At 45.7% G+C, this 14,475-nt stretch overlaps 1 long non-coding RNA gene across 2 annotated transcripts in view; it reads left to right on the plus strand.

The window, feature by feature from the left end:
* The window catches only part of LOC112546340 (uncharacterized), a 160,684-nt gene that overhangs the window by 1,758 nt on the left and 144,451 nt on the right, over positions 1-14,475 (plus strand). The window lies entirely within an intron of this gene.

The following is a 14,475-nucleotide window of genomic DNA, read 5'->3' on the forward strand; positions in this document are numbered from 1 at the left end:
GATGTTGTGCTCCCCCACATCAAGGCGGGTCAGGAGGTACCTGAACCTGGCCTTGAGGTACTCGAAAGCACATTTGACTTGCATGTGCGCCCAGTTGAGGTGCACATTGAATTGTTCCCTGGTGGGGTCCAGGTGGCCAGTGTAGGGCTTCATAAGCCACGGCATTAGTGGGTAGGCCACGTCCCCGACAATGCACAGTGGCATCTGTACGTCCCCCACACAAAAGTCCTGCTGGGGGAAGGATGTGCCAGCCTCCAGCTTGTGGCTGAGGCTAGAGTTCCTGAATATGTGGACATCATGTGCCCAGCCTGACCACCCAACAAAAATGTCCAGAAACTGTCCTCGGTGGTTGACCAGGGCCTGCAGCAGCATGCAGAAATAGCTCTTCTTGGTAATGTACTGGGTAGCTCAGGGTATGTCTACCCTACCACTCTAGTTCGAACTAGGGTGGTTAATGTAGGCAACCGGAGTTGCAAATGAAGCCCGGGATTTGAATTTCCCGGGCTTCATTTGCATATTGCCGGGCGCCGCTATTTTTAAATGTCCACTAGTTTGGACTCCGTGCCCGCGGCTACACGCAGCACGAACTAGATAGTTCAGACTAGGCTTCCTATTCCGTTTCACGAGGAGTAATGGTAGTTCGGAATAGGAAGTGTAGGTAGTGTAGATATACCCTCAATGCTGTGGTGCGCAGATCGGAATGTTGGTCCCATTAATTGTTCCTCCACAGTTTGGGAAGCCCAGGGCAACAAATCTGGCCACGATTGGGTCCAGGTCGCCAAGGCAGATGACGCTGCGTGGCAGGATGGAGTTAATGGCCCTTACAACCTGCAGAAGGAGACAAAGAAACACACAAAACATAGAATGAGAGGGAGTGCCTGAGCCCTTGGGAGGTGCCCGTCCCCCTTCTCCCTCCCTCAGACACCGCAGGAGTCACCCCTATGAGGCTGCCCACCCAGCGGCAGGACTATGCGAGGGTGGGACAGCACAAACCCCCTGGGGACGGAGCTTCCCTCCACCCCAACTCCACCTCCCACCCCTCACCCCCCTCACACCCATTTCCTTAGGGTCCCCCTTTTCCAGGACTCCCCCTCCACCTACAGGGACTGCAGCCCGAGAGTGCCTTACCTCCATGAGGAGGATCCCAATGGTGGACTTCCCCATGCTGAACTGGTGGCCCACCGACTGGTAGCTGTTGGGGGTAGCGAGCTTCCAGATGACAATAGCGACCTGAGCCAGAGTCAGCCTTGTTTTCCTTCTCCCATCCTTCTCCTGCCTCATCACACACCTTCCCTAACATGGCAGAATGTTGTGCTGCAGCTAGTGGCTGGTAAAGCTCATAGCCTAGATATGCCATCTCTCAGAACCTCCAGATTCCGACCCTCATCATCTTGACCCCTGGTGCATCTCCTGCTGCCCTCTGGCTCTGCCCCAGCTCTCAAGTCCCTTATTGGTTGCTTGCTATGGCTCTCATCAACAGTTTGACTGGTTCTGTTTCAGACCACTGGCTCTCACCCAAAGCCCAGTTCTTTATATATGTTTCCATTTTGGGAAAGCTGATAGAGCTTGATTTTTAGTGAAAACAAACAAAAAACATACCTCAAGTTGCAGGGGTGGGTATGGTATAAAAATCTAGGTAGGAAAGACCACAACAAAGGGAGTAGCATTTAAAAACTGTGCTGAATAGTGTCTTCAATTCAATATGCAAGACTGTTCATTTTGAATGACTACTTCATCATAATTTAAATGTTCATGATCTGAAAATATTGAAACTTCTTTGAACCTTTCACATTCTGAGTTAGTGCTGACATCTGCTGTTTACTATTACTATGTACATCAGACAATGCAGGGAATAGGTGCAGCTTGCTTTTCTTTCACTACTTATGGAAATAGCATTGAGTGTCCTACGAGGCAAGATTAGCTAAGAAATATCTTGTGCTAGATAGGTCTTAAGATGGTCAATAAAGATGTCTCAGAAACACTACTCCTTTTGCCTACCATGCTTTAAGAAGTTAAATGAAACAAAGGAAGCATCTCCAAAGAAATTCAGCCAAAATAGATATTTACATTTTTAAGAAGTAGTTTGTTTTAATATTTTTTAAATGAACATAGTTGCTTGCAAATGGGGCAGTAATGACAGTCCAGGAAAGTGGAAGGCCTGTCCTCTGTGTACTGAGCACATCTTTTGGGGGCAGAAAACCTCTTTTTGTTTTGTGTTTTACAAGATGCTATTGCAATACACATAAATAATAATTAATGAGCAGCAGATGCCCAAGTTTCTTTACATATGTTATTTATATGACTGTGGCACCAAAGAACCCTGCTCAGGTTTTAGGTTCTGTGTACACATGCAACAAATTGCCCCAAAGTTTTGTACAATTTAAGTATAAGACAAGAGCCAACACATAGATACAGCCAGGCATGGGAGTACAGGGGAACAATGAGCCAGGTTAGCCAGCATGATAGAATGCAGAAATCACTGCCTCCCTTCAATGTGCCTCAAATCTGGCCCAGTAGGTATCACCTGGAGGGGATAATTCAGTCTTCAGGGCCAGTCAGCTTTCAGCCTTTGCTGAGATTACAAGCAAGTGTGTCAGTCAGTGTCGAATGTGATGCTGGTGCTGGGGCTTTTTGGTGTAGCCCCACTAGGAAGCGGGCTGAGACCACACTAATTCATTTCACAGAGGTTACTCAGCTGTCATGTGGTAATGCCTTTTGGTCACTATGTGGCCTGGCCTCATACTAGCAATTGATATGTGAAAGGCTCTTTGTTACTTTGGCAGTACTTCGAATTTTCCAGTTCTTGCTGCCACTCTAACCTCACGGCCAACATTTGTTTAGAAAAATATTTTGGTTGAGATATGCAAGAATTTTTCTTGAAAGATTTTGCCATCATTAGATGAGTCATAACATTCTTAACATTAACATGAGAATTCTTAACATTTTTCTGTTGGGATGCAAGCTGGGATCAGTTTAGATTTCCAGTCCTACAGGCAAATGAAAATAATTCTTCACTTAAACTTAATGGGTAGCCTTGGTATATTGGTGAAATTGTAACATACCTTGTGCTGACAGGGCCTGAGCATTAATCAGGTAGAGCCTCTTTTGCACTCTGCAGAGATCTGCTCCCAGTATTACCAAACACGAGCATTCAGAACTGCAGCTGTGAACACACTTCCTGAATCACCACACATACACAGACAATGATATCTTTAAAATCTTGTATTTAAAAAAAAACTGGATTCATGCATCTGACGAAGTGGGTCTTTGCCCACGAAAGCTTATGCTCCAACACTTCGGTTAGTCTGTAAGGTGCCACAGGAGTCCTCGCTGCTTTTGTGGATTCCTTTTAGTTGTCTTCTGGTGTTGTAGCTGTGAGTTCTCATTTTCAGCCTTACCTCCACAGTCATGAGGACTAAAAATGTACTTTTATTTAAATGAAAACTGATATTCACACCTAACCACATGACTTCAGAGGGCAGAAGCTTTTTAAAAAACACCAAATATCAAATGCATCTCAATTAAATCTTGTGTGCTGGCAAGAGTGTCTCCTGTTTCTGTGGAAGTCAATGGTAAAATTATGGCACAGGAATCTGTACTAGCAGATCTGATGGCAGGAGCAGAGCATATCATTATATCCAGGTTTAAATCACTAAAGCAGGGGTAAAAAATTACTAATCTTAGAAAAAGCTTTTGATTTTTTAATTACTTTTCATTCCAAAAGTGGCATTCACATTGCAATTCTGAATAGACAGTACATGTTAATGGCAATATGATGCAAAAGCCAATGAAATGTCTGTTACATAATATATTTAACTCTTTACAATTTTAATTGCTTTCACAAATGCAGAAAATATCCACACCACAAACAACTTTGCTAGTCTCCTGCTAATTAATTACTACAAATGCATTACAGGAGGCCCCCGACTTGTGACGCAATTGGTTCTGGGGGAAGCGTCGCAAGTGGGGGTTATTGTAACTCGAACCCTCATTTACGATAGGTGCAGTGCGCCATCATAAATGTGGGCCGAGGACATAAATCGGGGGTGTTCGGCCCCTTGCGCACATACAAAAATGCTTGTAAGTGCAGGAGGTTGGAACTCGGGTCATCGTAAGTCAGGGGCCTCCTGTACATGAAAAATTAAAAACTCACTGGAGATAACTGAAATTGTAAAATAGAAATATGAAAATAAATTAGCAAACCCTAATAGTAATTTGTTTTGGAGAATACCAAGGCTCGATGTTGGAATTTTGGTTTCAGTGTGCTTTATTAATCTGTATTCAGTAATAGAGCAATGAACTGTTCCTGTGAGTGATCATGACTAGTCACTGGCCCAGGGAGAGTAATAGTGGCTCTATAGTTTGGTGGTTAGGCCTCACCTCAACTGTGGGAGACCCTTGCTTCAAAGGCTAGTTCATTAATTATACAGAGAAGAACAGCTTCAGCAGGAGAAACTGAGAGATACTTACTCCAGAATATCCCAAATCTCTGTGGTTAGAGCACTCTCCTGCAATATGGGTGACCCAAGTCCCTTTCCACATCCCAAGGATAGGGAGTGAACCTTGGTCTTCCACATCCTAGTGAATACTCCTAGCCACTGAGCTAAAAGTTATAAGAAGGCTACCATTATCTGCTGCTCTGGTTTGGTGAACATAGCCCATCCCAAATTCTTAAAAACATGTTTTGGATCAACATGTTTTGTTTCACCTGAAATAGATATTTTTGATTTGTTGCAACTTTTTGTAGTTTTTGTATTTGGAATGAAATGAATGGGACAAGGACCTTCCAGAGTCGGTATAGCACTTTTTAATGTCTCTTTTCCCTTTCCCATGCTACTTTTGTCTGTGCACCACACATGAACAGAGGTAGTTTAGGGATTTGCCAGTGTACACTCTACAGATGTAGTCATGTGCATTCTTCAGTCTTTAGCTTGTGCACGTGTATATGTGCACACACATGTGAGAACATGATATAAAATAGGCAATGAGTAAAATCAGGACTTGGGATTGTGCCATCCCAGCAGCCTCTGGCTATGTCTAGACTGCACGCCTTTTTTGACAGAGGCTTTTTTGACAGTATCTTTCGAAAAAGCCTCTGTCGAAAAAGAGCGTCTAGATTACATCATGCAGATCAAAAAATCGATCCACTTTTTCAAAAAAGAGCGTCCAGACTGCCAGACGCTCTGTCGACAAAAGAAGGCACCTGGAAGTGCTTCTGGCAGGACATGGGGGCAGCCTTTATTTCCAGGTGCTGCTGCCTGCCCTTTACAGAGACGCATGCTTAAAGGGATCCCCCTGGACAGCCGTTGCTCTGCTCCTGCTTCTGGCTTGCCTACCTCCTAGAGGGAAAGCAAAGCTGCTGCAGTTCTTGCTCTGGTTGCCCTGCTTCCTCGCACACCACAGCAGTTTATTTGCAAGGCTTTTTTTTCTGCTTTTCACCATGTTTTTGGCCATGGAGCCTGAGCTGCCCCTAGGCAGGCAATGACCCCACGCTGCCATACTGCAGCTTCTGCTGCATCTGCATGACTCTGTCATGAATCTCCTGCCCCATATGGACCCGGACCGCACCAAGGACACCCCCTTCTGGATGCAGGAGCTCTATCCTTGCCCCCAAACTTTTTTGGGGACAGGCAAATTTAGAGGCATGAGATGAGTTTGGACTGGTGGGACTGGCTCGTCATGCAGCTCTGGGACAACGAACACTGGCTCCGCAACTTCTGGATGCAGAAGGCCACATTCCGGGAGCTGTGGGCTTGGCTCGCCCCTGCTCTGGAACACCAAGACACCTACCTGCAGCCCGCCATCCCCCTGCAGAAGTGGGTCGCAATCACCCTGTGGAAGCTGGCCACTGCCGAGAGCTACCGCTCCGTGGACACCAGTTTGGCATGGGGAGGTCTACCATCAGGGCCTTCTTGATCGAGGTAGGTCACTTTTGGGGGACAGGCCCCGCTGAGTGGGGAGGTTGAGAAAGGGGGCAAGGGCAAGAGGGGGTGGGAGATGGAATGGCAACCAGAGGCCACTCCTCAGCTACCCCTGCACTGATTCGGGGGGGAGGTGTCCTGACAAGGAAAGGGGTGGGTTGGGGAGGAGGAGTCTCCTCCCAAGCACTTAGGTAACCTGTCTAACTCCCTGGTTTCTGTCTGTCTGTTTGTCTCATGCTGCAGGTGGTGAGGGCCATCAATGCGGAGCTCCTGAAGAGGCTTGTCCATCTCAGAGACCTGGACAACATCATTGCCGGGTTTGACGCCCTTGGATTCCTGAACTGTGGAGGAGCCCTCGATGGGACACACATAGCAATCTACGTACTGCCCCATCGAGCAGCCCAGTTTATAAACAGGAAGGGCTACTATTCCATGGTGCTGCAGGCCCTGGTCGACCACTGGGGACACTTTATGGACATTTGTGTCGGGTGGTCGGGGCAGGCACATGATGCCACATATTCCATAACTTGTACCTGTACCACAGGTTGCAGGCAGGAACATTTTTCCCCCAGTGGCACCTTGAGCTTGGGGACGTGCAGATGCCGTTGTGCGTAGTGGCCTATGTGGCCTACCCCCTGATGCTGTGGCTCATGAAGTCCTACACCGGCCACCTGGATGTGAACAAGGAGCTTTTCAACACATATCTTAGCCAGGCTCACATCCAGGTGGAATGCGCCTTCGGCCATCTGAAAGAGAGATTACGTTGCCTCCTTACACGCCTGGAGATGGGCGAACACAACATCCCAGAGATGGTGGCCGCATGTTGCACCCTCCATTATGTGGTGGAGAGGAAAGGGGAGGCCTTCCTGCCGGGGGTGGGGACAGGTGCTGATGGGAAGGAGAGGCAATTTCAGCAGCCCCAGATGGCTGCCATCCGCCAGGCTCACCAGGCTGGTGTCCAAATCTGAGAGGCCCGAGGGAGAAATTCTCAGAAGAAGCCCACTGACTCTCCCCAGGGCCTCCCCCATGGGGGGTTTGGTCTGGTTCACCCTACCTTTCCCTCCACAACCCTCACTCTCTTCCGGACATAGACCCGGTTTTCTTTGTAAACAGAATTTTTTTTTATTAGAAACACTAGCAGTACAGAACAGGTGCGAACTGTGTATAAAACACATTTCTCTTCTTACTGTTCAACTGTTTATAAACAAAGTAAATCTGTCAGTCAAAAATAAAGATTTTGTTATATAACTGAAATGTCCTTTAACTGGGGTGGTAGGAGACTGAAAACCTGGAAGGGGAGGGGGCTCAAGTAGGCCGCTGCTTCCCTGATTGCAGGGTCCTGCCACCTTCCTGCATCCTGGGATCGGGTGGAGCGAGAGCCAGCCCTGGCCTGGGCAGGGGGGAGGGGCAGCTGTTGGGCCTGTGAGGGCTTGGGAGTAGGAGGGACTGGGGGGGGGGGGGGGGAAGGGGACTGGAGGAGAGGGGCAAGGGGGGCTGGAGGAGCAGGGGGAACAGGGGCCTGGTGTGCAGGAAGAGTGGTGCCCGTGACAGGGGCAGGCAAGCCGAGGACCTTCTGCATTGTGGCATAGATGGAAGTGCGCTGCTGGACCAGCTCATCCAGCAGCCTGGTGCGCCACTTGGCCTCTGCCTCCGTCCTCTGCTGGAGGGTCCTGTTCAGGTCCTGCAGGGCCACTACGTGCTCCCTCAGCAGGTCCATATAGACCTGCCAGTGCCTGCGGGTGCCACGGGTCTGGGATGGTGGTGGGGTGGGTGTGGTGCTCCCCTGTTGGGTAGAGGGTCCGGCTGTGGAGGAAAAGAGGAGGAGACAATCAATGTCTGTGTGCACCTACTGTCCCTGAGGGCACGTCATGGCTGGCAGAGGCTCTCCTTTGGACAGGAGACTCAGGGGTGTTACACGTGACACCGCGTGTGAGTTGGGCAGCAGCCTGAAAGCCTCACAGGGCCCCACAGTGGCAATGGGACTAGATGGCCCCCCACACTGCCAACCCGCCCGTGTGTAGTGACCCCTCAAAGCACTCACCTGATGTTGCCTCCCCCATGTCAACAGATGCCTGGGAGGCCTCTGCGGTCTGGAGGACCAGCTCCTGGGAGAGGGTCCCTGCTGCCTCCTCTTCCTCCTCCTCCTGGTGCATCTCTCCTGCCTCGTCTTCCTCCCTCAGGGGTTGGTCCACGATGTGGTGGGGTAACCCAGACTCCACCACACACAGTGAAGTCTGGTTTTCCCACTGCCCAGGATCTGCTCCAACTCCTGGTAGTAAGGGCAGCTCTCTGGGGCTGCCCCAGAGTGGGAACTCTGGTCCTGGGCTTTGGCATATCCTTTCCACAGCTCTTTGACCTTAGCGCTCACTTGTACCATGGTGCGGGGGTGATGTGCTTTGGTGGTCAGTCCCTGGGCCAGGTGCTCCTAGATGTCTGCATTCCTGCGGCGTGTCTGCAGGGCTTCTTCCTGAGACCAGAGCTCCAACAGGTTTTTAATTTCTGGCCCTGACCAGGCTGGTGCCTGCCTTTTGGTGCCCCTGGGTGGGTCCTCCTCTCTGTCCCGAGAAGGGCCAGGGGGGCCTTAAGGCTGGGACTTGTCTGGCAAGGCTAGCATGGGTGCTCTGGCTAGCTGCTGGACAGCAAGGACTATCTGGGTGCCTGTGCCTTTAAGAGGCTGTGGCCAGGAACCACAGAAATGCTCTACACATAAAGGCTAGACTGTCCACCAGGTCTTCTTCCTGGAGGCCTTTTTTTCCCAACAGAACTGGCTCCTTGTGTCCACATACACCTTTTTTCAACAGATCTCTGTTGAAAAAGGCATTCTTCCTTGTAAAACGAGGTTTACCACTGTCGACAAAACTGCTGTGTTCTGTCGATTTACTGTTGACAGAACACGGCGGTAATCTAGATGCAGTTATAGTTTTTTTGAAAAAAGGCCACTTTTTTTCAAAAAAACCCTGTAGTCTAGACATACCCTCAGTTTGCTCTGCTCTGTGAGAATACAGATTCCAGAATTAGAATGTCTAAATTAACATGATTGGAGCAGAATATGAGAGCTGTGGATATTATAATGTCAATGCTTGCACCTGAGAAGGCCTTATAAAATCTTCATTTCAAGATTCCTAATGCTGGATGAGTCTTGAAATTTACTTCAACTAATACCCAATCAAATCTATGTATCCTGCACTATTTAAAAGAAAAAGATCCTCTACATCGTAATATGAAAGTAAAGGAGTAAAACTTTCATATGCCAAGGCAATATCACACAGAAGAAGTGATGTGATAACATGTAAAGATGGTCCACATGTGAAAGGCAAGAAGTAACTTATTATATGGCTGATTTGGGTGGGGTTGGCTGGAGAAGACTGTGCAAAAGATGGCTCAGTTCTCCTAGGTGAATGATGTATCTCTAACCTATATCATCTGGTTGAAGTTGGAAAGATAGCTTGAGTTAATTTCTTCTGGGTTTGCATTTGTGCTCATAAAACTGAAGAATGGGACATAAAGAGACGTGTAGTTGTGCCTTTGTTTTGGCTTCTATGGCTAGGGAACCTGTCTACTGGCTTCCATGTGGTCTCTCAGGTAGAAAGGTCCTAGGTCAGCTAAGGCTCTCTGAGTCAAAACCAATGTCTTGGTACAGGCCTGCAGACCAACAGGCAGCTAAGGCAGATCATGGAGCATTTTAATCATTTCCATGCTTCTTTTATGGCTGGTAAGGCTTTGTTTCCTTGTTTGAAACATTCACTGGTAAAGCCCATAGCGTTACAATCCATCTTGACTGTTGGGCGGTATCTCCCAGGAGTAGGCCAGAGGACAAACTGTGAATTGGTCATAGTTCTACTCTGCTCCCCAAGGGGTAAATCACTTCACTCTAGGGGTATGTCTACACTACCCCGCTAGTTCGAACTAGGAGGGTAATGTAGACATACCGCACTTGCAAATGAAGCCCGGGATTTGAATTTCCCGGGCTTCATTAGCATAAGCGGGGAGCCGCCATTTTTAAAACCCCGCTGGTTCGAACCCTGTGCCGCGCGGCTACACGGGGCTCGAACTAGGTAGTTCGGACTAGGATTCCTATTCCGAACTACCGGTACACCTCGTTCCACTTGAATAAGAAAGTAGGAATAAGAGATCCTCCAGAAAAGGGCTTTATTCCAGAGGATCGCGCCAGTCTAGACGCTTTTTTCCGGCTTTTCCCCAAGCCGGAAAAAAAGCGGCGGACATGTTTATTTAAATCCGCGGGGATATTTAAATCCCCCACGGATTTCCCTATTCTGACTTACCTGCTTTGCATGACTTTTCCGGAATTTGGGGCCAGTGTAGACGTAGCCTAGGTCTTTGAGGAGAAATGTATGTTAAAATCAGAACCAGCACCTACATAAATTCAGACAAAAGCTAAAAAATATTTGTCAGATAAACAACTATTTTAACTTATTACTGTATAAAGAATAAGCAAGAAGAAATGTTCACCTGTAGTAATAGAAATTTTAAAATATACAAATTAAACTGTATGGGATTAGGTACTCATGAAAATTAGGCAGCCCAGTCAATCATACTGAGTTACCAAATTTGTGAGACTTTGTATCTTTGTCTGCTTAAAAACAAACTCCATCTTGCATAGCAGATATACTAATTGCTATTAAGATTTATTATTATAATTGCAAAATCTGTCAACAAACAAAAGGTTAGTAATCAATCTGCTTGGTAAGGTGCCTATATTTGTGAGGGGAGAAAATGTGTTAAATTCAGATTTCAAATTTAGAGGACAGGTGGTAAAAATATAATGACCTGTACTAATATTGCCAGCACGTGAACAGGATAGATGGGGATTTTTGAAAAGATGCTATAGATACTGCTCTGAGCCTCTGTGAGGAAGGAGAAGGATGTTGCTTAGGCTCCCCTTGGCACATACACCCAATTAAACCTGTATTTAGATGGGATTATTTCCCTCCGTGTATGTATTTGGTTGCTATGACTTAACCCAGAGAAAATTTGCTAGAAAATATATTTATCAGAGTGACAATAGATTTCTTATGCAAAACATCCTCAGAGACAGGTGGCAAGTATATCCTTCTGTTTTTGACATCCACACTATTGAAGTAATAGGAAGATTAGGAGGAGATATTTCTGTTGTGCGATATCTACTTATTTTAATTTAAAGAAAAAGAGAGGCCAAAAAAACTGAACAGCAAAAGAGTTAGTGCACTTCATGCCCTGGTGAGAAGATAATAAGATCAGTAAGGCAAGCATAGCAATTTACTCTGATCTCAGGACAAAGAGCTGATAGAGACAGGGAAAACTACAAAACATGTATTTTAATATAATCAATTATTTTTATGCCTGGAGCATGGTGATTCTGTCTCTTTTCTGTATGGTTTTCTGAAAAGTAATCCAATTCCAGGCACATCCCATTGTCCTGGCAAACCAAAGCCTTACCTTACTTTGAATTATGATAAGAGGAAGCCGTATATGGAATTTGATGGTCCCTCCTTGCCTGAGGAATAACGGTAGTTAGAATTAGGAGCTTTAATTCAAGTGCTCAGTAGGTTTTCGCTATAGAATGATGTTTTTTATGACCATCACTTCTTTGTACTGTAGTGTCTAGGAAGTGGATCTTTTGCATGAACTAATCCAAGCTGAGGTTGATGGTAGAGTGGAAATTTTTGAAATCCCTGTGGAATTCTTCAAAGGCCTCTTTCCTATGGGTCCATATGATGAAGATGTCATCAAGGTAGTGTAAGTAGAGAAGAGGTGCTAGGGGATGGGAGCTGAGGAAACATTGTTCAAGGTCAGCCATAAAAATGATGGCATATTGTGGGACCATGCGGATGCCCATCGCTTATATGGAAAAGTAACATATTATACTTTGTCTTTTAAAGATATTTAGTACCTGGAAACAAATTAAGTTACCCATAGACCATCTGCAAGTGCTGTGCTAATTCATGAACTGCAGTTTGCAATATCTAAGTTTCAGCATGTCACTTGGTAACATGCAGTGGGAAAAAATTTGTACTGAAAGAAAGTGTTTTTTGAATTTGTAGATGTATTTGTCATGTCATATACTCTGGGTCTCTTAAACAGAGAGCAACAGACTGAGGCTATGTCTAGACTACAGAGGTTTTTTTTTTTTAAAAAGTGGCCTTTAAAAAAAAAAACTTCACCTGTGTCTAGACTGCCGTTGTGTTCTTTTGAAATTGAATCGAAAGAACGCAGCTTTTTTTCGATGGCAGTAAGCCTCATTTTACAAGGAAGAACGCCTTTTTTTGAAAAAGCTCTTTCGAAAAAAGGCATTCTTGAATGCAAACAGGGATTTTTCGAAAGAGAGCATCCAGATTGCCTGGGTGATCTCTTTCGAAAAAGCATATTGCTTTTTTGAAAGTCTTGTGGCTGTCCAGACGATCTCTTTCGAAAGAGGCTTTTTTGAAAGAGCTCTTTCAAAAAAGCCTCTTTCAAAAGAGGCTTGTAGTCTAGACGTACCCTGATGGTGTTTCCAGGGTCCTATCCAGACCAGGAAATGTGGGTAAGGAGTGGGATTGGTAGGTTTCCTCTTAACCCTTTCCACTCTCTCTATTGCAAGTTGAAAGCACCATTGCTGTAGGTAGTGTAGTGGGACTTAGGAATATTTTCTCATCCTTTCTACTGCCACATAGAGGCTGAGAGCATATCCACAAACTTACAGATTCTCTGATTGAACTGGGGCCGATTGAGCCTTCTTACTAGCTCACTGGATACAGAATATTGGGGGGAGGCATACAGGTGGCCTTCTGTCCTAAGAAGGAGCAGCAGGGAGGACGAAGCAACTACAAGATGCCCCAAAGATACCAAGGGTAAGATAATGAAAGTGGGTTGCAGTGAGGAGTGTTTAGCAGAAGAGAAATCATCACTCCCTTGTCTGGGAACAAGGAAGGAGCAAAAGGGATCTTCGCCACTGCACCAAAGTCAGTGCCTGCTTTGTTGTTTTGTTTTGTTTTCCCCAAAATTGTTCTGCTCTCACTGCTTTGACTTGGATGAATGTGTTTTGCAGATCCTAAGCACTTTAGAAACATAATGTTGGGGAGGGGAGAGAGGGAGGGGGGACAGAGAATCTCAGACTCCATAGGAATGGTGGATCCTGTATTTGACCCTTTGGGGATTTTTCTTTATATACAGCAAAGATATAATTGTGCAAGCCCACACTTTGCAGAGCTCTGTCCAAAGTACCTCTTTTCCTCCCACTATGATTTTACACAAGTTTCAGGTATCCTACTAAAATATGATATCTGACTTCTAGCAAAAGCCATATGTGCTTAAAAACAAACTTTCCTGCTATTAATTAGGTTTTTAATATTTTCTGTTATGTCTCTTTATGTAACTGCCTGCTCCAACTATACTTTCTTCTTTAATGCCTCCAAAATACGTCTGGGCTTGGGACCCCGCAGTGCTAGGGGCAAGAAGCAGATATTGCTTATCTTTTAATTTCCTTTGGAAAAGCTGTTGCTCCTGCTTTTGAAGCCGTCAGGTCCGTGAACAAAACTGAGCAGTGGGATAAGACTGACTGTGCTACCCGCTTCACACAGTGATATTTTATTGGTTTACCCAGTGGGAAGTTTCTCTCTGCTTCTGTTGGTAACATACTGGCCTGCAGATCATGAAGAGTCTTATTTCAAGTGGCAGTTGTGCAGTGTGAGAGCCACATGCAACAAGATGGGATCTGCTAATTGCTTTACTCCTCTCTAGCATGTGACCACCAGCAGACAGGCACAGCACAAGCTATTTATGTTTAGTAGGTGGACAGATGATCAATATTAGATCGCTAATGAGTTTTGAAGACCATAAAAACTCCACCATGGACAGAAAAAAAAAGTTTGATTGTTTAACAGAACAATCTGCAGCAATACAATCTCCCCTAGAGCAGCCTTGGCTTCAAAGGGCACTGCCAGTTGCCAGTGTGACAGCTACTCTGATCTGTACTGAAAACTTCTAATGGTGTAGGCACATTTGGGTCCTAAACTCATCCATGTTTCACTCTCATTTAAAATACTTTACACACAAAATCAAAATTTGCTTTGTAAGATTATTGTGCATGAGACCGCACCCATACACCTCATTGGGTTCTGGCATTCCAATATAAATTGTGTTATTATGGGTGAAAAAAGGAAGGGCAGGAATCAAATTGCCTTAATTATGCATCCACTAATCTTATTTACTCAAATGGGCAATGCACTCGTGTAATTGAAAGCTAATTTGATTCTATACCTGTGGTGGGCAAACTGTGGCCCAAAGGCTGTATGTGACTCATAATTATGCGTGGCCAATGACACATTTTGTTTACCACTGCCCAGGCACAGGGTTGCCAGTTGTCAAAACTACCCTATCCCAGGTGACTATCTTGGTTATGACAATCTTGCAGCTCACTCAGATGGAGAGCCACTCATTCAGCCCATTCACTAGCCTAGGTTGCTCATCCCTGTTGTATAGTTTTAAAAATAGTACATTATGTTTGTTCTTTTTCATTTAAAAATCAATTAGTATTAACAACATTTTCAAATTTCTCTATTTTCTGAGGCCTCATTGT

This window comes from Pelodiscus sinensis, chromosome 1 (genome assembly GCF_052426305.1).
Source record: "Pelodiscus sinensis isolate ZL-2025 chromosome 1, ASM5242630v1, whole genome shotgun sequence".
Taxonomy (NCBI): Eukaryota; Metazoa; Chordata; order Testudines; family Trionychidae; genus Pelodiscus; species Pelodiscus sinensis.